The following is a 25,477-nucleotide window of genomic DNA, read 5'->3' as shown; positions in this document are numbered from 1 at the left end:
ATAACTCATAACATGTACCATCATTAATATTAACTCAATAATATTTACCAGAAACTTATAATTAAATGATGTCCATTGACATTGCTCACTTACCAAAAACCTTGAGATAGCATTATTTTATATATATATAGATATAGATATAAACTTAAGGTTGAAATTAAAGAATTATTGAACCAAATAATACATTGGCACAAGTCAGCATTAGAAGAATTTATCATAATGGTAAGTTTTAGAGGCAATATGCAGCCAAGATTAGCGTTGCCAACCAACTAAAAACTTTGAAGTAGCATTATTATTATATATATATTAATCTGATGTTAAAATTAAAGAACTATTGAACTAAATAATATTTTGGCACAAGACATTATTAGTGGAGAAATTTATGGCCATGGATACATATTATTAAGTTTTACTTTTACTTAAATTTTCATAAAAAATTATAGAAATATTTAACATATATTATCATATCGTTTTAATTAATTTTTAGTTTAATTTATTATGAAAATATTAAGAATCTTTTTAGCAAAATTTTATATAAATATTAAAAAAATTTAATAAAAATTACAAAAGTGAATTTACAGAAGTGTAACTTATATAAGTTCTTTTAAAAATGAATCATATTATAATCTAGTTATTATTGAAAGTATAATGCGCTTCTACCAATATTATTATGATTATTCAAAATCTAATGAATTTGTAGCAATATTGTTATGATTAATCAAAGTCCAATAAATTTGTAATAATATTGCTATGTTTTGCATCTCATAAGTGAAAAGTGATTTTGCACAATGGTGATGCATTTGTTTTTTCAAATTTAGATATGTTTTGAAAGGTTTTTTTTTTAGCAAATGTAATTATTCGTAAGATTTTTTCCTACTATAAATTAACTTTGTCATTCAATTATGAGTGATAATACATGTTTGTATTAAGATTGATGGTTCTAATTTTTTTTATTTTTTTTATGCCAACCTTATGTTTATAGTAATACATCTACTATGATGTATACTTTTATTTTGATGGCATATTTTTTTTTTTTGATCCTTTGGTAGGTTTTATTGAGGTTGTTAAGGTGTTGTGCTGTTGTTCATAACCCCGTAGTTTTGTACATTATGTAACTTTTGATGGCATAATTTCAATTTCAAATTCCCTAATCATATTATTAAAAATTGTTTCTTATTAAGATTGATACTCTTAGTCTTTTCATTTACCCTAATTTTTGTAATGTGACTCTAATGCTGGTGTGGAAGTAAGAGCCACAACTGGCTGATACAATATATTTTGAACATTTAAATCTTATTCTTATCATTGTAGATGGAAGGAGAGGAAAACCTTCCAAATCTCAATGTATCATGGAGTTTGTTTTCCAAGAAATCCATGAAGTCATCCCTTAACCTAAATGCTATAGTTAGTGTACAATCATTTGCAGACATGACTAGGCCACTTATTGACAGTTAATTCATGAGATGCAATTGGAAGTAGTGGTGAAAAATTGGTGGAAGCCACTTGTTGGTAGTTAATTTATGAGATGTGATTAGAGGCGGTAGAGGGGAAAACGAGGTCCTTCCACTAGCACATCAAAGAGACATGGCTATGGCCTCTGAAATGGATAAAAAGTACACTAGAAAGAAATATATAAGGGCAAAACTAAAGAATTTGGTGTTTTCTCTCACAGATTGGTTTCCTAGTCTTCAAACTCTCTCTTGTTGATTAAGTCCACTTGAGTTTTCTCCTGGACTAAGTATCTATCCCTTTCAAGGGATCCGAGTTGATATTTGTAGTGTGTGGGATTTGTTGAACATTGGTTGTAGAAGACATATTTGTGTCTAAGTTGGTATGCAAAGCCCTGTGCATGAGTTAAACCCTTGTAAATTTTGGCTGAATTCTATGTGAATTGTGTGTGAGACCACTAGAGTGTGTCTAAACTTGTGTGGATGAGCGGGAGGCTTAGTGGAAGACTAGATCATTATGGTGCTTGTTATATAACTCATAAACCACATGGTGGATTCCAACTCCTAATACTAAGAAATATCCCATCTATACCATGGGTTACATCCTTGTAAATTGTGGGTGAATCACCTGTGAACTATGTGTGAGGTCACTAGACAATGTTTCTAAGTCAGTATGGATCAATGTGAGGCTTAGTGGAAGAACGAATCGTTGTGGTGATTTCTATATAGTTGATAAACCACGTGGATAGGGAATTATTAGTAACTATGGTTCTTAATGAGTAGTTGAGAAACCACCTAGATAGTGTACATAAGACCCCTATGTTGCTTGCTATGAAAAGATGGCTGATAAAACACCTAGAAACTGTATTCCAACTCCCAAGACTAATCAATATCCCATATGAATCTTGGGTGAACCCCTACGAGTGAAATCAACGGAAATAGTGTGTCACTATGGTTCTTACTACTAGGAAACAATTGATAAACCATCCTAGTGCTTGTTACATGTACAACTAATAAATCCCCTTTGCGTTGACTATTAGAGGGAATTCGATAAATCATCTGGATAGTGGGCTTCTTATTTTAAGTGTTTAATCAAGCCTTTGTTGTGAATTCCCTGAGCAAGCATTTCCTTGGATTTGGCTTGAGGGTAGTCAGCTACAAAAGTGTTTATGTTTAGCTAGCCTATGGTTAGGTGCAGAGTGGAAGTCCCTCCATCAATTTCCATCTAGTTCAAGAAACACAAATAAGTATAATACATTTGTATATTAATATTATATGTTTATATTTTTTAGTGAACATATGGACTATGCTAATCAACATTATGTTCATAATTGATATGAGAAATTATGTGTTTATGCTCTCTTATTTGACAACAATTTCTTATGAATATAGTAGCTTAGTTTTTTTATAGGACTAGCAATGTCTGATAGATGGAAAACAACTCTTCTTGTATAGTTATGAGAATCTGTGTGTTCATTTTCACTTAATTGATAATCATAGGATTCTAAATAATTTTAACCAAATTACAAGTTGTGCAAGGAATTGATGGTAGTTTATTAAAGTTTTCACTGAATCAATGAAATGAACATAGTCTTGAAATAACGTGTTTTCTATTGTAAAATCCATTGAATGCTATACATGGGATTAATTAGTAATCATTTCAATAAGATGTGATTATTTTCATTGAAACTTAATTAGATAAATAAAATAAACATGGTTTTAATCATATTGTCTTGGTGGAAATAATACAAGGAAACATGGCACCCAAGGGAAATGGTGCTAGGGAACATGATCCTTGGGGAAATAGGACCTCGGGAAAGTAAATGATATCATCTTGTGGATTATAGTATTGTGGAAAATAACACTTACTGGTCTGTGGAGATGTGGTAATGGGGAACATGGTACCCACGGAATGTAGTATCGGGAGAAGTGTTAGAATACCAGCCCTAGGAAAGGTCATATTGGGAACCACAATATTGAGGAAATAAGTATTAAAAAAAATTGTTTATATTGATATCATGTGTGGACCTCGATGTAGTAGTGGCATGGCACAAGGAGGACCATGTCTGGCAACGTGGGTGCCAAGTAGATTCCCCTTGATGACATGAATGCTATAATGGACTAAAGTTCTAAGAAGAATAACTTTCTACCTAGGATTTAGATTGAGGTAAAATTTGTATCTTCGGAGAGCTCTCAATGCATTGAACAAAATGGCGGCATTATTTTTAGGTTTCAAAAAATTTAAGGAAAATAGGTTGTTGCAACCACATCTTCATGATAGACCATGGAAATCAGGTCAAAAGAGTAACATTCCCATAGCCTAAGACTACATAAGACGGTGGTAGGTGTTACATCTTTTATAATCAATTAAATTTTATTTAATTTGTTCATGAATGTCGATTAAAATTCAAAATGATTTGCGAACTATAAGTAATATAATATAGTTAGTGACACAAAGAACAAACATGATTCCATTATTTACATAGAAATAAGGAATTCCAAAGTAAGATAAGGAACCTTGAAAATCTAAACATGACCCATATTCATGAAGTAGGATATCTCATAAAAATAAATTAAAATAATGTTATGCTAGAAGAAAGCTTCTACCATTTAAGACCATAAAAAACTATATGATAAGTGTAATATTAATGGTACAAATACATCTGTAATGCCTTGCAAACATATCACATGAGTTAAGAGCTAAGATGTTTATAGTGGCTATATTCATACATAAGTCATGAGAGTGATATAAAATAAAGTTAAATATTTTAGTGCAAATTATTACAGATATTTTATTTTGAAAATTTCATGGACACAAATGAACTCTCTAGTGAAGAAAAGGATAAAACACCCTTAATCTTCACAATCAACAAATTTCTAGAGGGATTTATATGAATTGTTAAAAAGACAAGAAAGGCACCCTATGATCTCATAGTAGTGGGACCATTTTATTACAAAATTCTCCTCATGAATAGTATGCTCTAAAAACCAAATTTAAAAAGTATGATTGTCATGGGAATATTGTGGTTTGTCTTAATATGAGGCCTATAAGAACTTGAGTTGCGCATAAGGAAATCTCATACTACTAGGATATTAAAGTTTGGTATAAAGATAAGGTTTTATGAATTCATGTTTTAAGTGAAAAAATAAATTAAAGTAATGAAAAATCTTCTTGGAAAAATAGTTATTTAGGATATAATCACATGCATTATAAGTATGGTTGATAAATCTTGATATAAAGTCTCTTAATTGTCATATTTGAACCACTCATCAAAATTATGCACAGAGGTTATATCAAGATCAACTATGTTGGTCAATGAAGAGGTCCTAGAATATAAGTAGGAGGTTACCTCAACACAAAAGAGAGCCTTCAAATTATAATTTTTTTTTTAAATAGAAATGCTTATGTATAATGGGCACCACATGAAATGCGTGGGGTAGTATCAAACTTACCAAAATGGTCACAATACAATGGTGATGCAAAAAAATATAAGTGAAAAGGCTCTATAATACAAGTAGGAGTTTACCTCGCATATGAAATACTATATATAAAACAACAAAAATGCCTTCAATTTAGAATTTAACTATAGATATGCTTGTGTGTATAATTGGCACCACATGGAATGGAGAGGACCCGGTAGGGGCCTCGACCGAGGTTACGAGGGAGAGGAGCAACTCTCTTTTGGGCCTCTCCTTCACCGACTGCTTTTTCAACTGGATCAACCGGTGCTTCCGCTGGTCAAGAAGCAGTGGCTAATGGTGCTAATGTGGGCAGGAATCACCATGATTGGAATAACTATGCGTTGAATGGGGGTCTCTTCGAGCAGCTCTTGCTCCCCTTTCAATCTCTTGAAGTAATAAGGACTAGTAAGCTGACCAAGATTAGGGTAAGATGATTGATATTCAATATTCGAAGGAATGAGTGGAGTAGTATCATACTCGATAAGAATAGTGGTGCAAAGAATATATCTCTTAGCATAAACGTTCCTGTAAAACATTTATACAAGTATCCTTTTTACCAATGATTTTTTTTCCCAAACTAAGGTTCCCACATCTTGGATCCATATAGAATGTAAGTAAGTGTAAGCAATGAGTTAAAATGTGGAATTTCGTCCAAATATCTTGAAAGTGAAATTCAAAGCACTTCTTTTCAAGGTTTGTGAGAGCCATATAATCCTTTCTCATTCTAAACCATTCTACGCTTTGTTGTCGTCAAGCTAAAGTATTGTCTAGAATCGAGTAACCTTGGATATACGTCTAATATAGATGCACCAATCATTTATTTTTCTAAGCATGGTTCATCCGAAAGATATTTGATTGTTTATTTGAAATTTTAAAAAAACCCTCAAAATATCAATTATTAGCGTTAATATTGCAAAATCAATTTATCACTCAAATATTTAAAAATAATAAATCTATTTTTAAAGAGAAATAACAATTTTATAAAATTCAAACTTGCAGTTTTAAAAAGCGTAAATTAAATAAATTTAAAATCATGAGGCCACAAAACGTTTATGGTGAATTTGGGAAAAAGCGCCTCAAGGGAAGGTGCAGCCTCAAGCAACGCACCTCCGCCTCCAGCAGAAGACGTTGCCAGACAAGCGTATGGATAATTGCTACCCGTGACACCGTAACCTGTAGCCAAAGACTTACCTGTCAATCAGAGTCAAACCAAATTACTCCTAAATTTTTACGCCGTAAGGCGTTTCCCTCTGAAATCAACTCCCCCAGATGCTTCTCTGTCTTAATCTTAACCGTTAGATTCATTTGTTAGACGATTAAACAATAATATGCCGTCCAATTTAATTAAAAACTGTTAAAGTAATTAATTAATTAAAAAATTAGGTAAACCCTACCATTTTGTCAGTGTACTCGGTCCGTCGTGCACGCGGATAGCCGCGGTTGCTGCAGAGGAGGGTGAGGGGCATGTAGAGGAGGGCAGAGGCAAACGCCTTTGCTGCAGGAGGATGAGGAGGGTCACGTATGCGTTGGTAGTTTTTCTCTACATCGGTTTCCTGTGTACAAACGCTGGTTGGACTGTGTACAAAAGCTGGTTGGACTGTCGAGGAAGACAAAACCACTTACTTGCCAGGGTTTCTTGCTTGTTTTCTGTTTTTAGGGTTATTGTTTTTTGTGACTGGTTTTCTTGTTTGTGTAGGGATGCAAGCCAAAGGAGCGTGCAGAGGTCACAGGAACGAGTTCCGTGTCTGCTGACCCCCACCACACAGCTTCAACACAAACTGGCAACGAAGGGCAGCAAGCTGTGGACGTCGAGGTATAGTGGAGTCTCGTCTCCTTGCAATAACCAGGCAGAAGAACGGAGGAGGGAACTGAAATTCCTGTAGGTGGTCTCATTTCTTATTCATTTCGCTTGAATTTACAGGCCATGCTTAGTGAGGGTTATTTGCTTTGTTGTAGCTTACATATTGTTTTATTTTTTCAGGGAGAAAACCCCTTGGATTTCAAATTTGGACAGACGACCTCTGTTGGTTTTTTGTCTCCATCACCAACGGATCCAATGGCTGAGCAGTACATAACAAGCTTTTCTTCAGGCTTATCACCTGCGCAGTTTTGTTTTTATTGCCTCTACGAATTTGCAAAATCTCTGCTTTTGTGATGGAGCACAACCAATACATAGTTACATAGACTCTTATGGTAGCCAATGAACGATTCAATGATAATTTGTAGTGAAGCAAAAGGTAGCTTTTCTTTGAATGCCTCACCAATTGGAAATGCTGACGAAAGGACACTACTCTATCTCAGCATTGTTAGCTATGCTGTGAACTATTGTTTTAATGGCAAATTTTCTTGACATGCAGACTAAATTGAGAAAAAACACAAAATTTGCTAATTCAAAACCTTTTCTATAGCCTCCACGAAGGAAATCTCATTCAGATTTTGTCCTCGAGAAAATGTGTTGGATGGCTAATGATTTCATGCTGGTTCATGCAGTGGCAATGCTTTTCTGGTTTCTGTATTGATTTTTTGACTTTGTTTATAGCCAAATGTAAATACCTTCGCAGTATTGTGTAAATAACAACATTATTTATGTTTGTGATATATTACTATCTGTCTGCCTTTGTTCTATGCAGGAAAGGATTTACAAGACGGTTGCAGCTGCTCAAGTAAGTCGTTGGGTAGCTCAAGAGACAGGTCATGGAGATTTTTTTGGACAAAGGACCTGTACCAGAAGCAAACAAAAAATTCTCATGCAATTGCAGCGGCTGTCTTGAAGTTTTGGCATGAAGTGGAGACACTCTCATGCAGGGGTGATGTCTCTTTTGCAGCAGGGTAGTAGTCCACTGGTGTCACAAAAGGAGCCAAAGGGTGATAAAAAGGTAGTGTTTCTTTGAATGCCTCACCAATTGGAGATTCTGCCGAAAGGAGACTACTCTATCTCAGCATTGATAGCTATGCTGTTAAATATTCTTTTAATGCCAAATTTGCTTGACATGCAAGCTAGACTGAGGAAGAACACAAAAGTTGCTAATTCAAAACCTTTTTTGTAGCCTCCACGAAGGAAATCTCATTCAGATTTAAATGTGTTGGATGGCTAATGATTTCATGCTGGTTCATGCAGTGGCAATGCTTTTCTGGTTTCTGTATTGATTTTTTGACTTTGTTTATAGCCAAATGTAAATACCTTCACAGTATTGTGTAAATAACAACATTATTTATGTTTGTGATATATTACTATCTGTCTGCCTTTGTTCTATGCAAGAAAGGATTTGGAAGACGGTTGCAGCTGCTCAAGTAAGTCATTGGGTAGCTCAAGAGACAGGTCATGGGGATTTTTTTTGGACAAAGGACCTGTACCAGAAGCAAACAAAAAATTCTCATGCAATTGCAGCGGCTGTCTTGAAGTTTTGGCATGAAGTGGAGACACTCTCATGCAGGGGTGATGTCTCCTTTGCAGCAGGGTAGTAGTCCACTGGTGTCACAAAAGGAACCGAAAGGTGATAAAAAGGTAGTGTTTCTTTGAATGCCTCACCAATTGGAGATTCTGCCGAAAGGAGACTACTCTATCTCAGCATTGATAGCTATGCTGTTAAATATTGTTTTAATGCTAAATTTGCTTGACATGCAGGCTAGACTGAGGAAGAACACAAAAGTTGCTAATTCAAAACCTTTTTTGTAGCCTCCAGGAAGGAAATCTCATTCAGATTTTGTCCTCTAGGAAATGTGTTGGATGGCTAATTATTTCATGCAGTGGCAATGCTTTTCTGGTTTCTGTATTGATTTTTTGACTTTGTTTATAGCCAAATGTAAATACCTTCACAGTATTGTGTAAATAACAACATTATTTATGTTTGTGATATATTACTATCTGTCTGCCTTTGTTCTATGCAGCAAAGGATTTGGAAGACGGTTGCAGCTACTCAAGTAAGTCGTTGGGTAGCTCAAGAGACAGGTCATGGAGACTTTTTTTGGATGAAGGACCTGTACCAGAAGCAAACAAAAATTTTTCATGCAATTGCAACTGCTGTCATGAAGTTTTGGCATGAAGTGGAGACACTCTCATGCAGGGGTGATGTCTCCTTTGCAGCAGGGTAGTAGTCCACTGGTGTCACAAAAGGAACCAAATGGTGATAAATGTTTCTTTTATAATTTCTTAATTAAATATGAATTAAATATGAAGGGGGCAACATAAATCAGTTATAATTTTTTTTAATTGATGGTGACACCAACGTAAATCGTCTTTGCCCACTGGTTTAAAGGGCTTTGGAGAAGTCAAAGATACAGAGGTTGAGATACATGACTCAAGCAGAACTCAAGTAGCAGTGATTTTGTTTGTATACCATTTTTTATGGTCCCAAAGCTTTTTTTTTAACGGTGTTGTTCTCTTCACTGATCCACTAGAGAAATGATTACCATGAAATCAGGTAGGAGTTTTTTGTTCGTGAAGAACGGAGGCGGGAAATGGAATCACTGGAGAAGGTCTCATCTCTTATTCATTTCCCTTGAATTTACAATCCATGTTTAGTGAGGGTTCTTTGCTTTGCTGTAGCTTACATCTTGTTTTATTCTTTTCAAGGAGGAAATTTTCCGGATTTCAAATTTGGAGAGACGAACTCTATTGGTTTTCTGTCTCCATCACCAATGGATCCACTGGCTGAGTAGTACATAACAAGTTTTTTTCAGGCTTATTACCTGCTCAGTTTTCTTTTTATTGTCTCTACGAATTTGCAAAATCTCTGCTTTTGTGATGGAGCACAACCAATACTTAGTTACATAAACTCTTATGGTAGCCAATAAACCATTCAATGATACTTTGCAGTGAATCAAAAGGTAGCTTTGCTTTGAATGCCTTACCAATTGGAGATTTTGCCGAAAGCAATAGAAGACCTGGGACTTTTCTTGGCAACGAATTAAACACAGCAGGCAATTTTGCTGGTGATACAGAAGTCATGGATGCTGAAAGAATCACATCATGTTGTGATGGGAAAGGACATGTTGCACAGGAAAGCAGGCATCACAGCTGGATGGAAGTCGGATTCAAACACATTTAAAGGAATCAAAATACTCAGGGGGTGTGTGCATGGGAGTTAAAGGCTATATGCAAGAAGAAATAGTCATGAATCAATCATTATACTGGACACTCCTCAATAAAGGATAATGTTAAAGTTATTATTAGTAATAGATCTCCAAATTTTCCCACTGGTTTAAAAGGCCTTGGAGAAGTCAAAGACACAGAGGTTGAGATACATGCAAAAATTGTAATATTTCATCCACCAATATTTCAAAGTCCACGCCCTTCAATAAGAATGGAATGCGAGAAGCACTTATTCATGAAAACCATTCGGGAACTGATTTGGGTGGGCTACAGAGGCAGGACACTCATAGGGATGCTACAATATATCCACAATGAAGGAAATCATATTGGCATTAAGGCTGATATAAGTTCTGACAATATCCAAAGCCATCAACATCCTAAAGAGGTCAGTGTGGCTCAAGACGCAGTTCCAAGAAATGTTGCAGCATCGATGGTGGTTAGTGAAGAGACATATCAAACTTCATGCCAAGAAAATGATAAAGTGGGTATAGATAAATTTGTCCAGAATGCTGTTGTATTGGAACCAAGTCTGAATAGGAGGTATGATGGTTGCATAATTGAAGATGAGAAGAATGTACATGTTGAACAGGACAATAGTCAACATCATTCATCCACAACTGCAGTTGATGTTGGCAAACTGAACATATCAGGAACTAATTCATCTCATACACATGAGAAACGTGACTTTAATGAATGTGCCTGTGAGAAACATTCAATGTTTGAGAGGTTACCAGAAAGTACAAGTTTGGACAATATAAAGGAAACATCTTCATCAAATTATAAGGATTTGCATACGAGGAGCAGAGCCAATTCTATGTATGAAGATAAACTTTTAGGGGTCACTGATGTTAAGATAAAGATTGAAGAAGGATTACCTGCTAGCACCGAAGATCACAAATATTTAGGATGTAAAAGGAAAGAAAATTCCTCTTTTGTACTAGAAAAGGAGGTTGAGAGTCAAGCGATTGGCATATCTAGTTCCCTAAAAATGTCTATGCTTCCACAATCAAAAGTTACCATCTTATCTGGTATTGTGAGTAGTAAATAGTAAATACCCAGGAGTTGCTCTTCCTTTGGAAATGGAGAAGAATTCAAATTTATCGGCTGCAACAAAAAGAGCACATGAAGATATCATTTTGGAAGAGGCCAAATTGATCAAAGTAAATATGGAGGTTTATGGTTAAATGCTTTCAAACTTTTTAATAGATATTTAATATATTCATTCTATAGGAGACTACTCTATCTCAGCATTGTTAGCTATGTCGTGAAATATTGTTTTAATGCCAAATTTGCTTGACATGCAGGCTAGACTGAGAAAGAACACAAAATCTGCTAATTCAAAACCTTTTCTGGAGCCTCCACTAAGGAAATCTCATTAGGATTTTGTCATTGAGGAAACATCTTGGATGGCTAATGATTTCATGCAGGTTCATGCAGTGGCAATGATTTTCTACTTTCTGTATTGATTTTTTGACTTTGTTTATAACCAAACGTAAATACCTTCACAGTATTGTGTAAATAACAACATTATTTATGTTTGTGTTATATTACTTATATGTCTGCCTTTGTTCTATGCAGGAAAGGCTTTGGAATACCGCTGTAGCTGCTGAATTAGGTCGTTGGATAGCCTAAGGGACAGGTCATGGAGACTTTTTTTTGGACAAAGGCCCTGTACAAGAAGCAAAGAAAAAATGCTCATGCAATTGCAGCTGTTGTCATGAACACTTTCACTGCTGTCACAAAAGGAACCAAATGGTGATAACTCTGTTCTGGATTGCATTATTCACTGAACTTTAGTGCAGGATCACATATATGACTAAAGTTTTACCAATTGTTTTATCCAGCTTTTGTTCAATTTAAATGTATGAAAAGGAAATCAAGATTGCAAACTTGACTGAACTTTTATGTAATTCACAATTTTTTTTCTATTAGCTTTTCTGCAACGAAAGGCACGAAAGGGAAATGAAGTAGGGTAGAGAAATAAATGTTGCTTTTATAATTTCTTAATTAAATATGAAGGGGCAGACATAAATCAGTTATATTTTTTTTTCAATTGACGGTGACACCTAATATGAACTTTTTCATCTAATTATAGGTTAAAAATATTGAGTTTTTAATGTTACCAAAACTTTTACTTGACATGAGAAATAAGCATTAACATGAACTTTTTCATCTAATTACAGGTTAAAAATATTGAGTTTTTAATGCTACCAAAACTTTTACTGGACATGAGAAATAAGCATTTCTCTATTCATAACGCATACAAGGAAAATAATTCATTTACAATTGGGATTACATAACTTACTGCAACAGCGTTGGACATTTCTAAGAAACAAGCATTGCTCTATGCATAACGCATACAAGGAAAATAATTCGTTTACAATTGGGCTCACAGAACTTACTGCAACGGCCTAGTTATTCATGCATTGATGTTGAATTGAAGTTGAATTGGGCCTTTTATTCCTGATTTAGTAGGTCACTACTTGGACCGTTCAGAAGTGATTTTTTGAAGTATGACTATTAACAGTTTAACCATATTACTGAACATTCACAAAGAAACCTTACTGTTTAGCATTAATATTTTCCAACTGCATGAAAAATAAAATCCTAAATTCCCAGAGTTTCATAACAGTGATCTATGTATTTTTGTCAAACTGTATGTAGCTTTCACACTAATGATCAAAAGACCTTTTGGGCCACCCCACAGACTGGGTAGTGATAGCTAAGGATGAAATCTGATCCTAGTGGGAGCTTAAGAGAGCCTGTAAAGAGAAAAGGAAAATCAGAAATCTGTGTGTGCCTATAATACTTTACTTGATATAACACATAAACACGAGGATTTGGAAGATGGTTGCAGCTGCTCAAGTAAGTCATTCGGTAGCTCAAGAGACAGGTCATGGAGATTTTTTTTGGACAAAGGACCTGTACCAGAAGCAAACAAAAAATTCTCATGCAGTTGCTGCTGCTGTCATGAAGTTTTGGCATGAAGTGGAGACACTCTCATGCAGGGGTGATGTCTCCTTTGCAGCAGGGTAGTAGTCCACTAGTGTCACAAAAGGAACCAAATGGTGATAAATGTTTCTTTTATAATTTCTTAATTAAATATGAATTAAATATGAAAGGGGCGACATAAATCAGTTATAATTTTTTTTAATTGATGGTGACACCAACGTAAATGGTCTTTGCCCACTGGTTTAAAGGGCCTTGGAGAAGTCAAAGATACAGAGGTTGAGATACATGACTCAAGCAGAGCTCAGGTAGCAGTGATTGCAAACTTGACCGAACTTTTATGTAAATACAAACAAATGTTGTTTATATTATAACATTGGGAGGCTCCATATTTCTTTCCTACAAAAATTTCCTCAAACAGCATGTAATATGAAACAGGTTTGGTTCAATTTCTAATATACCCAGTTATTCAAATCTCATTATTCTCTGCCCTACCTTAATAGCATGCGGTTATGCCTCCCGGCCATTATACAGTCCAGCTAGCCGGGAATGTTAATTAGCTGTGGTCTTTTTACATCCTGGGTTAAGGTCAGAAAGCCAGATTCTGGAGCAAATCTGAAAACTGCAAATTAAACACTATGCATACGAAGTTCCAAGGGAGAAATTATGCACTGCTTGGGAGTGAAGCTTCTGGTGCGCCAAATCTGAAAACTGCAAATTAAACACTATGCATACGAAGTTCCAAGGGAGAAATTATGCACTGCTTGGGAGTGAAGCTTCTGGTGCGCCACGTGTCTTCAACAGAGGTGGGAGATATTGGCGCTGTGCTCAGCTGTTTGATGTTGGAAAGGTATCCTTCCTCTTGTTCACCTGGACCATTTGAACTGCCAACACACAAATGTCTGATTTCCTCAAACTCAGTAACAACTTGCTCCATGTGTGGTCTGTCATCTCTTTCTGACGCCAGGCATCTGAACGCTAATTCGGAAACGGCACATACCATGGCCTTCGCCTCATGGTTCTTTTCGATATTGAGCTGCGGATCCACAAGCTCATGCAAAGCCCCTTCTTGAATCTTAGCTATTGCCATGGTAGCAAGGTTGATTTCCCTGGTCTTCCGATTGGTGTCCACTGCTAATCTGGCAGAAATGATCTCCACCAAAACGACCCCGAAGCTGTACACATCGGATTTCTCTGTCAGCTGATAGCACTGATAATACACTGGATCAAGGTAGCTTGGTGTGCCCTGTGGAGAGGTGGTGACATGTGAGGCATCTACAGGCACAAGTCTGCAAAGCCCAAAATCAGCCACTTTGGCAATAAAATTTTCTCCCAAGAGAATGTTTGAGGATTTCACATCTCTGTGCAATATAGGCGGATGAACACTGTGAAGAAAAGCCAAGGCCTGCGCAGTTTGAACAGCAATATTAAAGCGAGTATTCCATGGTAATCCCTTGGGGTCTTTGCGATCGCCATGAAGATGATCAGCTAGGGTTCCGTTTGGGGCAAATTCGTATACGAGCAGCAGCTGTGGGCTGTGTGCAGGGGTGCAGCCATAAAGCCGGACAATGTGTGGATGATTCAAAGTCGAAAAAATCTTAACCTCATTGATGAACTGATCGAACTGATCGACCCTCCTGGAGTTATCATGAGAAAGTCTCTTTACCGCCACAGTTCTTCCGTCGCTAAGCTTACCCAGATAGACCGACCCGAGCCCTCCAACCCCAATTTCGTTCTCCTCGTGGAAGCAATTTGTTGACTGGCGAAGTGCTTCGTAAGAGAATATTGGCAAATGGCCTGTCTCGCGCCCAAGCACACACACGCTTCCATGTCCTTTCTCTCATATTTGCAGAAATTCCTAGAACTTTTTCTTTTTTTCAGACAATACCCTAATAACAGTACCGCTATTGCTACCAAAGCAATTCCTCCAGTGGAGCAACCTGTGGTGACACCAGCAGATAGATATGAATGTGATCCTTTGTCCAACGCCGAAGAAAATAATGAAAAGAAAGATACAAATTCAGTACTAAATCACCGTGGAGATACCGAATACTAGGAAGAATTATATTTACCTATTACAATGGCGGGCCTGTTTTTATGACCTGCAACGCGGTCATAACAACTATTATGAGTAAAAGCAAAATCGATAGTTTTTGCAAAGAGGGGGAATACTTGGCAATATAGGGAAACACATACACATATGTCCATGGGTTCAAGAGTGCAGAATGGAGGGAACATTTAAAACATTTTTATAGATTGTGATAATTTAAGCATTGGGTCTCGTAATCGAATTGGGAGAAGGGGTTCAGGAAAAGTAGCAATGCTATTGGTGGGCATATCTCTGTATGCGAGGTGCCATCGGGACAATAGCAAATAAACGTTTTAGTTGGTTCTGAAATGTTATAACCACATCTCCCGCCACTGTTCATACAAGCACCACAGCTTCGGTTTCTCTTCGTGAGCAGTGATTTTGTTTGTATACCATTTTTATAGTCCCAAAGCTTTCTTTTAACGGTGTTATTCTATTCACTGATCCACTAGAGAAATGATTACCATGAAATCAGGTAGGAGTTTTTTGTTCGTGAAGAACGGAGGCGGGAGATGGAATCACTGGAGAAGGTCTCATCTCTTATTCATTTTCCTTGAATTTACAGTCCATGCTTAGTGAGGGTTATTTGCTTTGCTGTAGCTTACATCTTGCTTTATTCTTTTCAAGAGGAAAATTTTCGGATTTCAAATTTGGAGAGACGAACTCTATTGGTTTTCTCTCTCCATCACCAAGGGATCCATTGGCTGAGTAGTACCTGACAAGGTTTTCTTCAGGCTTATCACCTGCTTAGCTTTGTTTTTATTGTCTCTACGAATTTGCAAAATCTCTGCTTTTGTGATGGAGCACAACCAATACTTAGTTACATAAACTCTTATGGTAGCCAATAAACCATTCAATGATACTTTGCAGTGAATCAAAAGGTAGCTTTTCTTTGAATGCCTTACCAATTGGAGATTTTGCCGAAAGCAATAGAAGACCTGGGACTTTTCTTGGCAACTAATTAAACACAGCAGGCAATTTTGTTGGTGATACAGAAGTCGTGGATGATGAAAGAATCACATCATGTTGTGATGGGAAAGGACATGTTGCACAGGAAAGCAGACATCACAGCTGGATGGAAGTCGGATTCAAACACATGTAAAAGAATCAAAATACTCAGGGGGGTGTACGCATGGGAGCTAAAGGCTATATGCAAGAAGAAATAGGCATAAATCAAATCGTTATACTGGACACTCCTCAATAAAGGATAATGTTAAAGTCATTATTAGTGATAGATCTCCAAATTTTCCCACTGGTTTAAAAGGCCTTGGAGAAGTCAAAGATACAGAGGTTGAGATACATGCAGACAAAAATTGTAATATTTCATCAACCAATATTTCAAAGTCCACGCCCTTCAATAAGAATGGAATGCGAGAAGCACTTATGCATGAAAACCATTTGGGAACTGATTTGAGTGGGCTACAGAGGCAGGACACTCATAGGGATGCTACCATATATCCACAATGAAGGAAATCATATTGGCATTAAGGTTGATATAAGTTCTGACAATATCCAAAGCCATCAGCATCCTAAAGAGGTCAATGTGGCTCAAGACGCAGTTCCAAGAAATGTTGCAGCATCGATGGTGGTTAGTGAAGAGACATATCAAACATCATGCCAAGAAAATGATAAATTGGGTATAGATAAATTTGTCCAGAATGCTATTGTATTGGAACCAAGTCTGAATAGGAGGTATGATGGTTGATTGAAGATGAGGAGAATGTACATGTTGAACAGGAAAATAGTCAACATCGTTCATCCACAACTGCAGTTGATGTTGGCAAACTGAACATATCAGGAACTAATTCATCTCATACACATGAGAACCCTGACTTTAATGAATGTGCCTGTAAGAAACATTCAATGTCTGAGAGGTTACTAGAAAGTACAAGTTTGGACAATACAAAGGAAACATCTTCATCAAATTATAAGGATTTGCATACGAGGAGCAGAGCCAATTCTATGTATGAAGATAAACTTTTAGGGGTCACTGATGTTAAGATAAAGACTGAAGAAGGATTACCCGCTAGCACCGAAGATCACAAATATTCAGGATGTAAAAGGAATGAAAATTCCTCTTTTGTACTAGAAAAGGAGGTTGAGAGTCAAGCGGGTGGCATATCTAGTTTCCAAAAAATGTCTATGCTTCCACAATCAAAAGTTACCATCTTATCTGGTATTGTGAGTAGTAAATAGTAAATACCCAGGAGTTGCTCTTCCTTTGGAAATGGAGAAGAATTCAAACTAATCGGCTGCAGCAAAAAGAGCACATGAAGATATCATTTTGGAAGAGGCCAAATTGATCAAAGTAAGTATTATAGAGGTTTATGGTTAAATGCTTTCAAAAATTTTAATAGATATTTAATATATTCGTTCTCTAGGAGACTACTCTATCTCAGCATTGTTAGCTATGCCGTGAAATATTGTTTTAATGCCAAATTTGCCTGACATGCAGGCTATAGACTGAGAAAGAACACAGAATCTGCTAATAACCTTTTCTGGAGCCTCCACGAAGGAAATCTCATTGGGATTTTGTTCTTGAGGAAACATCTTGGATGGCTAATGATTTCATGCAGGTTCATGCAATGGCAATGATTTTGTGCTTTCTCTATTGATTTTTTGACTTTGTTTATAGCCAAATGTAGTACCTTCACAGTGTTGTGCAAATAACAACATTATTTATGTTTGTGTTATATTACTTTATATGTCTGCCTTTGTTCTATGCAGGAAAGGCTTTGGAATACCGCTGTAGCTTCTGAATTAAGTCGTTGGTAGCTTAAGGGACAGGTCATGGAAACTTTTTTTGGACAAAGGACCTGTACTAGAAGCAAAGAAAAAACAGTTGTTGTCATGAAGTTTTGGCATGAAGTAGAGACACTTCCACTGGTGTCACAAAAGGAACCAAATGGTGATAACTCTGTTCTGGATTGCATTATTCACTGAACTTTAGTGCAGGATCACAAAAGTTTTATCAATTATTTTATCCAGCTTTTGTTCAATCTAAATGTATGAAAAGGAAATCAAGATTGCAAACTTGACTGAACTTTTATGTAATTCACAATTTTTTTTCTATTAGCTTTTCTTCAATGAAAGGCATGAAAGGGAAATGAAGTAGGGTAGAGAAATAAATGTTGCTTTTATAATTTCTTAATTAAATATGAAGGGGCAGACATAAATCAGTTATATTTTTTTTTTAATTGATGGTGACACTTAATATGAACTTTTTCATCTAATTATAGGTCAAAAATATTGAGATTTTAATGCTACCAAAACTTTCACTCGAGATGAGAAATAAGCATTTCTCTATGCATAACGCATACAAGGAAAATAATTCGTTTACAATTGGGCTTACATAACTTACTGCAACAGTGTTGGACATTTCTGAGAAATAATCATTGCTCTATGCATAACACATACAGGGAAAATAATCGGTTTAGATTTGGGCTTACATAACTTACTGCAACAGTGTAGTTATTCATGCATTGATGTTGAATTGAAGTTGAATTGGGCCTTTTATTCTTGATTTAGTAGGTCACTACTTGGACCGTTCAGAAGTGATTTTTTGAAGTATGACTATTAATAGTTTAACCATATTACTGAACATTCACAAAGAAACCTTTCCAACTGCATAAAAAATAAAATCCTAAATTCCCAGAGTTTGATAGCAGTAATTTACGTATCTTTGTCAAACTGTATGTAGCTTTCACACTAATGATCAAAATACCTTTTGGGCCACCCCACAGACTGGGTAGTGATAGCTAAGGATGAAATCTGATCCTGGTGGGAGCTTAAGAGAGCCTGTAAAGGGAAAAGGAAAATCAGAAATCTGTGTGTGCCTATAATACCTTACTTGATATAACACACAAACACGATTGCAAGTTTTCTGCGTGGTGAGAATGATCAGCATGCTACATCGTCGTTTGGTACAAATTTGGTAAAATTTCCTCAAATATATGTAAGAATGATGTCATTGAGAATATTACAAACTGCAAATTCGGTATTCATGCATGATATGCATAGGTAAGACTGTACTCTGAAGCTGAAAACCCACTTACCTGACCAAGAAGTAGCTCAACTAAGACACAACTCAACCCATGGACCAGATATCAATAGTAGAAGTATACTCAGTGGCTCCAAATATAAGCTCAGGAGCTCTATAATAAATGGAGAAAATGTATGATATATTTGCTTCACCTTTTACCTTATCAGAAGAGTATTAGCATATACATATATACATACATACAGAGAAATGAAGTTCTACATTAGATAGACTCATGAATCAAACCTTAAATCCCAGGTCCCCTTAAAACATAACATAAAAATAAAAACTAATAAAGAAACAAAATTGCATAAAATTTTGACTTTTTCTTCTATGCAATTATTTATTATGCCATTGCCTTATGGCGTTTCCTTTGCAACATGTGGTGCAAATGCTAGTTATGTAGTTTCTATATGTCTTATGTAGAGTTTAAATTAGAAAAAGCATTAATAGCCCAATTTTTGAGTCAGAATATACAAAGATTAACCGACATATTATTGTTCGTTAATTACTTTAAAATTTTATGTTGTTTGTATGTATTGTATATAAAATTTGAAAAAAAAATATATTAAATATGTATATAAAAGATAAAATTAGTATAATTATTATCCTAAATTATTTTTTTCTAAGATTTTTGTAGAGTGATGCATCTACTTATAATTTTATTTTCAAGTAGTTTTGTCAGTGAAGAAGTCATAGTTACAACCATTCCATAAAAAATGTATTGATTTGAGTTTGTTTTATTCTTTTATTGTGTGGAATTAGCGTTTGTTTTATTGTTTTATTTTGCGAAATTAGCAGTGTTTTTTTTTTTTTGTATTCAAGTGACATGGGTGGATTTTTATTGCTAGTATTATATTTTTTATGTGAGTATTTTTCTTCAGCATAAAATTTGTATTGATTTGAAATTGTTTTATCTTTTTATTTTTGGGAATTACCAATTGTCTTTGTTTTTGTTTTGTACTCAAGTGACATGGGTGGATTATCATTGCTAGTATTATATTCTTCATGTGAGTGCTTTCCTTCACCAACATGAGGCTAAAAGTTAACATTTAAAATATTTAAGCATGAAATCTTATACTCGCACTTAATTTATATTTTCATGAGCCATGTGAGCCACCTTAGTGGACTATGTTTGTTTTATGTTATTTGTAACTAAATATATGTTGGAAATAATACTGAGAGGGGGGGTGAATCAGTATTATCAGATTAATCAAACTTTTTAAATGCTCAGAAACATATACGCTACTTCGGTTAAGTGAACCAGCGTGTACACGCTACTGTGACGAAGTAAAACAACGTATAAGAAGAAAACTCACAATTTAGTTAGCTTATTCTTCAATTAAGTGCATCAGGACATTATTCACCACATTAACAGTAAACATGTGCAGTATAACAGATCAGATAAAAAGCCACACACATGAACACCAAGATATAAGGTGGAAACCCAATGTGGGTGAAAACCACCTGCTGCAAGTTGTCTCTATCTTTCTTTAATATGAAACTTCAGTTTACAATCTTTTGTACTGGTGCAGCCTTATACCAGTACGCAGGCTACAACCTGCAGAAGGCTACAACCTTCTCTCATTCTCCAAACTTCCTTGGAAGGGAGCTCCAACCCCCTTTGCTCTTGTACTAGCCAAGATACTAGTACGTAGGTGCTGACCTACAATCTTCCTTCTTTCAGATATCACTTTTCATACATTTTCAGACTTGGATATTCCTGAAGCACAACATTACAATCTGAAGACCACAAATCATTCAATTTCCACAACAGATCATTGAAGCATAAAACAACCAAACTTTGAATCACTGAACCACTGAACCCTGTCAATCACCAGTTACCAGAACACAGAGCAGACTACAGAACTCTGCAATAACAGTTAGACCCCACTGTAAACCCAAAATCAAGCTTCAAAAGATATACGCTACTTCAATGAGCAAAACCCGCGTATACACGCGTTTTTACCGAAGCCAACCTGCGTACAGATCTAAAAATAAACTTTCTCAATTTGCAGCTGTACCAGACATTAGTTAGATCCAAAACGTAACATTGCGACAATACGCATAATCAACCATATCATGATAGTGCATTTCAAACCATTAGATCCCGATCTATCCTTAGATCTAGTCTTCCATCAACCGATGTGATCTCTCCTTGGCTTAGATCAAGCAACCCAGAACCTGCATATCAGATCTCTTTCTCTCTTAGATATTCAAGCCTTGTCGAAAGATGATTTTGCCTAATGATCTTCTTCTCCTTATATAGTCTTAGGCCTAGTTCAATACCAAGAGCCAAAACCATAGTAACACAATACCATCAACTTCAAAACTAGGGATCGACACGCCCGTCGAGACACAATGGTCCGAAATCATAGGCACAACTTCCAAGGACTAACCACCATGGACCAAAGATACTTTTCCACATACACGCGCTTTTTCTGAAACCAACTTGTGTGTACACGCGACTTGGGCTTAACGAACATGCGTATATGAACTTCCTTGGCATGCTGTACTAAGATCTGTCTTCTGATTAAGTTGCCATCACCTGTACCAACCTCTGAGCACCTGTACCATCCTCTGAGTGAGTTGCCATCAAGGACAACACTTGAATCATAATGCCAACAATCTCCCCCTTTGGACTTGATGGCAACCACCACACCAAGTCACTCTCCCCCTTTGACATCAAGGGCAAAGGGCTGTGCTCCCCCTGAGGACATGCTGATATCTCTGTTTGGCTGTGCTGACTTGTGCTCCCCCTGACCGAAGGCCAGATCTGCAAAAGATGTTCTTCAACAAGAACCAAGACTTATACACCATAAGGGACCTTCCTATCACCAAAAGACTCAATACATACATCCATACTCCCTACCAAGAGGGGACATAACAGAAACAACCAATTATATTACAGCATTCATCCCAGGCATAGTGGGGAAACCAACAAAGGCCGTTACATGACCTTGATACCATATATGACAAGAGAGATACATGACATAGAGACAACAGATCTAGACCAAGACTTAGGAAAGGCACCAGCAGCATCTGATAAACATCTTGTTAGATCAGCAACCAGAATTTCTTTCTGAGCTCCTTCTCCTGAAACCAACAACCAAAACATCTGAATGCCAACAATGCTTTATGAGACTTTTAAGCTGCTCCCCCTGAACCTGTGCCTGTTGCACTCCCTGAAACTGTGCCTGAAGAATTCTGACATTCCCATTGCTGTTCAGAACTTCAGAGTTTTCCCTTGCTGTTCAGAACTTCATATACGCGGTTTATCCTGTATAAAACAGCGTATGTACGCGGATATTCTTTCTGCAACAAGCGTCCAGCATACACGCGACTTACCCAGCATGAATCCGCGTATATACGCGTATATCCCTTCCGTAACCTGCGTATACCAACTTTTTGTAGAACAAACAAACTTCAACAACAGGATGAAGCATCAACTACTCCCAGCTTTTGTCTGAGATATTCAAAAGTTTCCCTGGGCAGTGGTTTTGTGAGAATATCAGCAACTTGCTCCTTAGAAGGAACATACTCCAACTTGACCTTCTGCTCAAGCACTTGTTCCCGAAGAAAATGGTACTTGATTGGTATGTGCTTGGTCTTTGAGTGCATGACTGGATTCTTTGAAATGCTGATTGCACTTGTATTATCACATAAGATAGAGACAGGTGGAGTGCAAGTGATTTGAAAGTCCTGCAAGGTCTGCATCATCCAAAGAAGTTGTGTGCAACAAGATGCTGCAGCCACATATTCTGCTTCAGCTGTAGATAAGGCAATCGAACTTTGTTTCTTGCTGAACCAAGATACTAATCTGGAACCCATGAAGAAAGCACCTCCACTTGTGCTTTTCCTATCATCCACACTTCCAGCCCAATCTGCATCTGTGTAAGCATGAAGAGTGAGATCTGTATTTCTAGGATACCATAAGCCATAGTTTTGGGTCCCTTGAAGATATTTGAAGATTCTTTTGACTGCCTGAAGATGAGTTTCCTTTGGGTTGGCTTGAAATCTTCCAACCATTCCTACTGCATGTGTAATATCTGGTCGAGTACCTGTCAAATAAAGCAAACTCCCAATCATGGATCTATAAGTGGGTTGGTGGACTGCTGCTGATTCATCATTTGCACTGAGGCTGCATCCTGTAACCATGGGTGTACATACTGGCTTTGACTCTTCCATGCCATACTTCTTCAAGATCTGCTTGAGGTATTTGGTTTGAGACAAGAAGATACCTCCTTCATTTTGTTGGATTTGCAATCCAAGAAAATATGTCAATTCTCCAAGAAGTGACATTTCGAATTCTTTCTGCATAACCAAGGCAAAGTTTTGACTCATAGTCTCTTCATTGCTGCCAAAAATAATATCATCTACATAAACAACAAGAATTAGCAATTTGTTATTTTCAACTTTTATATAGAGATTGCTATCTGCTGATCCTTTTGAAAAGCCTTGTTGGTGAAGATATTTGTCCAACCGATAGTACCAAGCCCTTGGAGCTTGTTTGAGCCCATAGAGTGCCTTTTTCAATCTGCATACAAGGTTTGGATCATTTCCAAGAATGAACCCATCTGGCTGCTCAATATATACTTCTTCTTCTAAGTCTCCATTCAGGAAGGCTGATTTCACGTCCATTTGAAATACCTTGAAGTTTTGAAAGCTTGAGAGAGCAAGGAACATTCGGATGGCCTCTAGTCTTGCCACAGGAGCAAAGGTCTCTTCAAAATCTATTCCTTCTTGCTGTGCATACCCTTTACAAACAAGTCTGGCCTTGTTTCTAATTACTTCTCCATTTTCATTTAACTTATTCTTGAAGACCCATTTTGTTCCTATTACATTCTTATCTTTTGGTCTAGGAACTAATTCCCAAGTGTTGTTCCTTTCGATTTGCTCAAGTTCTTCATCCATTGCTTTGACCCAACATTCATCTTTGCATGCTTCTTTCACATTTTGTGGTTCAATGGAGGAGAGTAGAGCCAAGTAGCTTGAAGCTTCTGCAAGTGTCCTTCTTGTTTGTACTCCTGCTTCTTTCTGCCCCACAATCTGAGTTTCTGGATGATTCTTTTGGACATATCTGGATGGAGTCTTCTCTTCTATTCTTGTCTGCTCCTCTGGTTCTTCTTGAGATTCTTCTTCTTCTTGAGGTTCTTCTTCTTCATCATTTCGCCTTTGAGAGTAACCTTCATCTTCTTCAATGTCTTCATGATGAACTTGCCTAGGAATATATCCCTTCTCATCAACCACTATATCAATACTGTCAACAATTCTGCCAAGTCTTTTATTGTAGCACTTGTATGCTTTGCTATGTGGAGAATAACCAAGAAGAATGCCCTCATCTGCTCTAGGTTCAAGTTTGCCAAGTTGCTCATCAGTATTCTTAATATAACATTTGCTCCCAAAGATTTTGAAATGCTTCACGGAAGGAGTTTTACCACTCCAAAGCTCATGAGGTGTTTGAGTGCTGTTTACTCGGACATTTGTTTTGTTAAGAATGATAACAGCAGCATGTGCAGCTTCACCCCAGAAGGTTGCAGGAGTACCTGATTCATCGAGCATAGCACGAGCCATTTGTTGGATAGTTCTGTTCATTCTTTCCACAACCCCATTTTGCTGAGGAGTTCTAGCTGTAGAGAATTCTCTTCTTATCCCATGTTCATCGCAGAAATCGAAAAATTCATTTGATGTGAACTCCCCACCTCTGTCAGATCTGAGGCACTTAATTTTGTGTCCTGATTCATTTTCAGCCAATGCTTTGAAGGATTTGAATTTTTCGAATGCTTCATCTTTGTGCTTCATAAGCCCTAACCAAACAAACCTTGAGAAATCATCAATGAATAATATCAGATATTCTTCTCCTCGAGGTGTCCTTTTCCTAAATGGACCACATACATCTGTATGGACTAGCTCAAGAGGCAAGCTAGCTGATCCTTCCTTTTCTGGAAAGTTAGTTCTGGTTTGCTTTCCAAACTGACAAGATTTGCATATGGTGTTGTCTGGAATTTTGATATCTGGAAGATCGCGAACTGCCTGATATTTGCATGCTTTTCTTATTTGTGAGAAGCTTAGATGTCCCAACCTTCGATGCCATAACCAGTGCTCTTCATCCTTGCTAAGATAGCATTGTTGTTGTCCTTCTTCAAATATGTACAGATTATTTGGAGTTCTTTTGCCTTTGAGAACTGTTTTACCTGTATCAAGATCACGAACAAGACATCCATTCGATCTGAAAATAACCTCGGTTTTTTGATCACACATCTGACTGACACTTAGAAGATTATGCTTCAATCCATCAACATACAAAACATTTCCAGCCTTGACCTTTTCTTTCAAAGGAGCAATACCTTTTCCTTTTATAGTTGCAGGAGTATCATTTCCAAAAGAAACTTTCTTTC

The 25,477-nt window shown here is 36.7% G+C and overlaps 1 long non-coding RNA gene across 1 annotated transcript; it reads left to right on the top strand.

Moving 5' to 3' along the window:
* Window positions 1–9,999: 9,999 nt before the first annotated feature.
* Window positions 10,000–11,969, top strand: LOC149158665 (uncharacterized). Its single transcript, XR_016261073.1, has 3 exons — window positions 10,000–11,162; window positions 11,307–11,429; window positions 11,581–11,969. It is a non-coding gene; the product is annotated as an uncharacterized LOC149158665 (long non-coding RNA).
* The last annotated feature ends 13,508 nt before the right edge of the window (window positions 11,970–25,477 follow it).

This window comes from Pinus tabuliformis, chromosome 5_2 (assembly GCF_031772625.1).
Source record: "Pinus tabuliformis cultivar Carrire ecotype Pingquan chromosome 5_2, CPIR1, whole genome shotgun sequence".
In the NCBI taxonomy this organism is placed as follows: domain Eukaryota; kingdom Viridiplantae; phylum Streptophyta; class Pinopsida; order Pinales; family Pinaceae; genus Pinus; species Pinus tabuliformis.
Note: the sequence above shows the minus strand (reverse complement) of the source record. Positions and strands in the feature narration are given on the sequence as shown.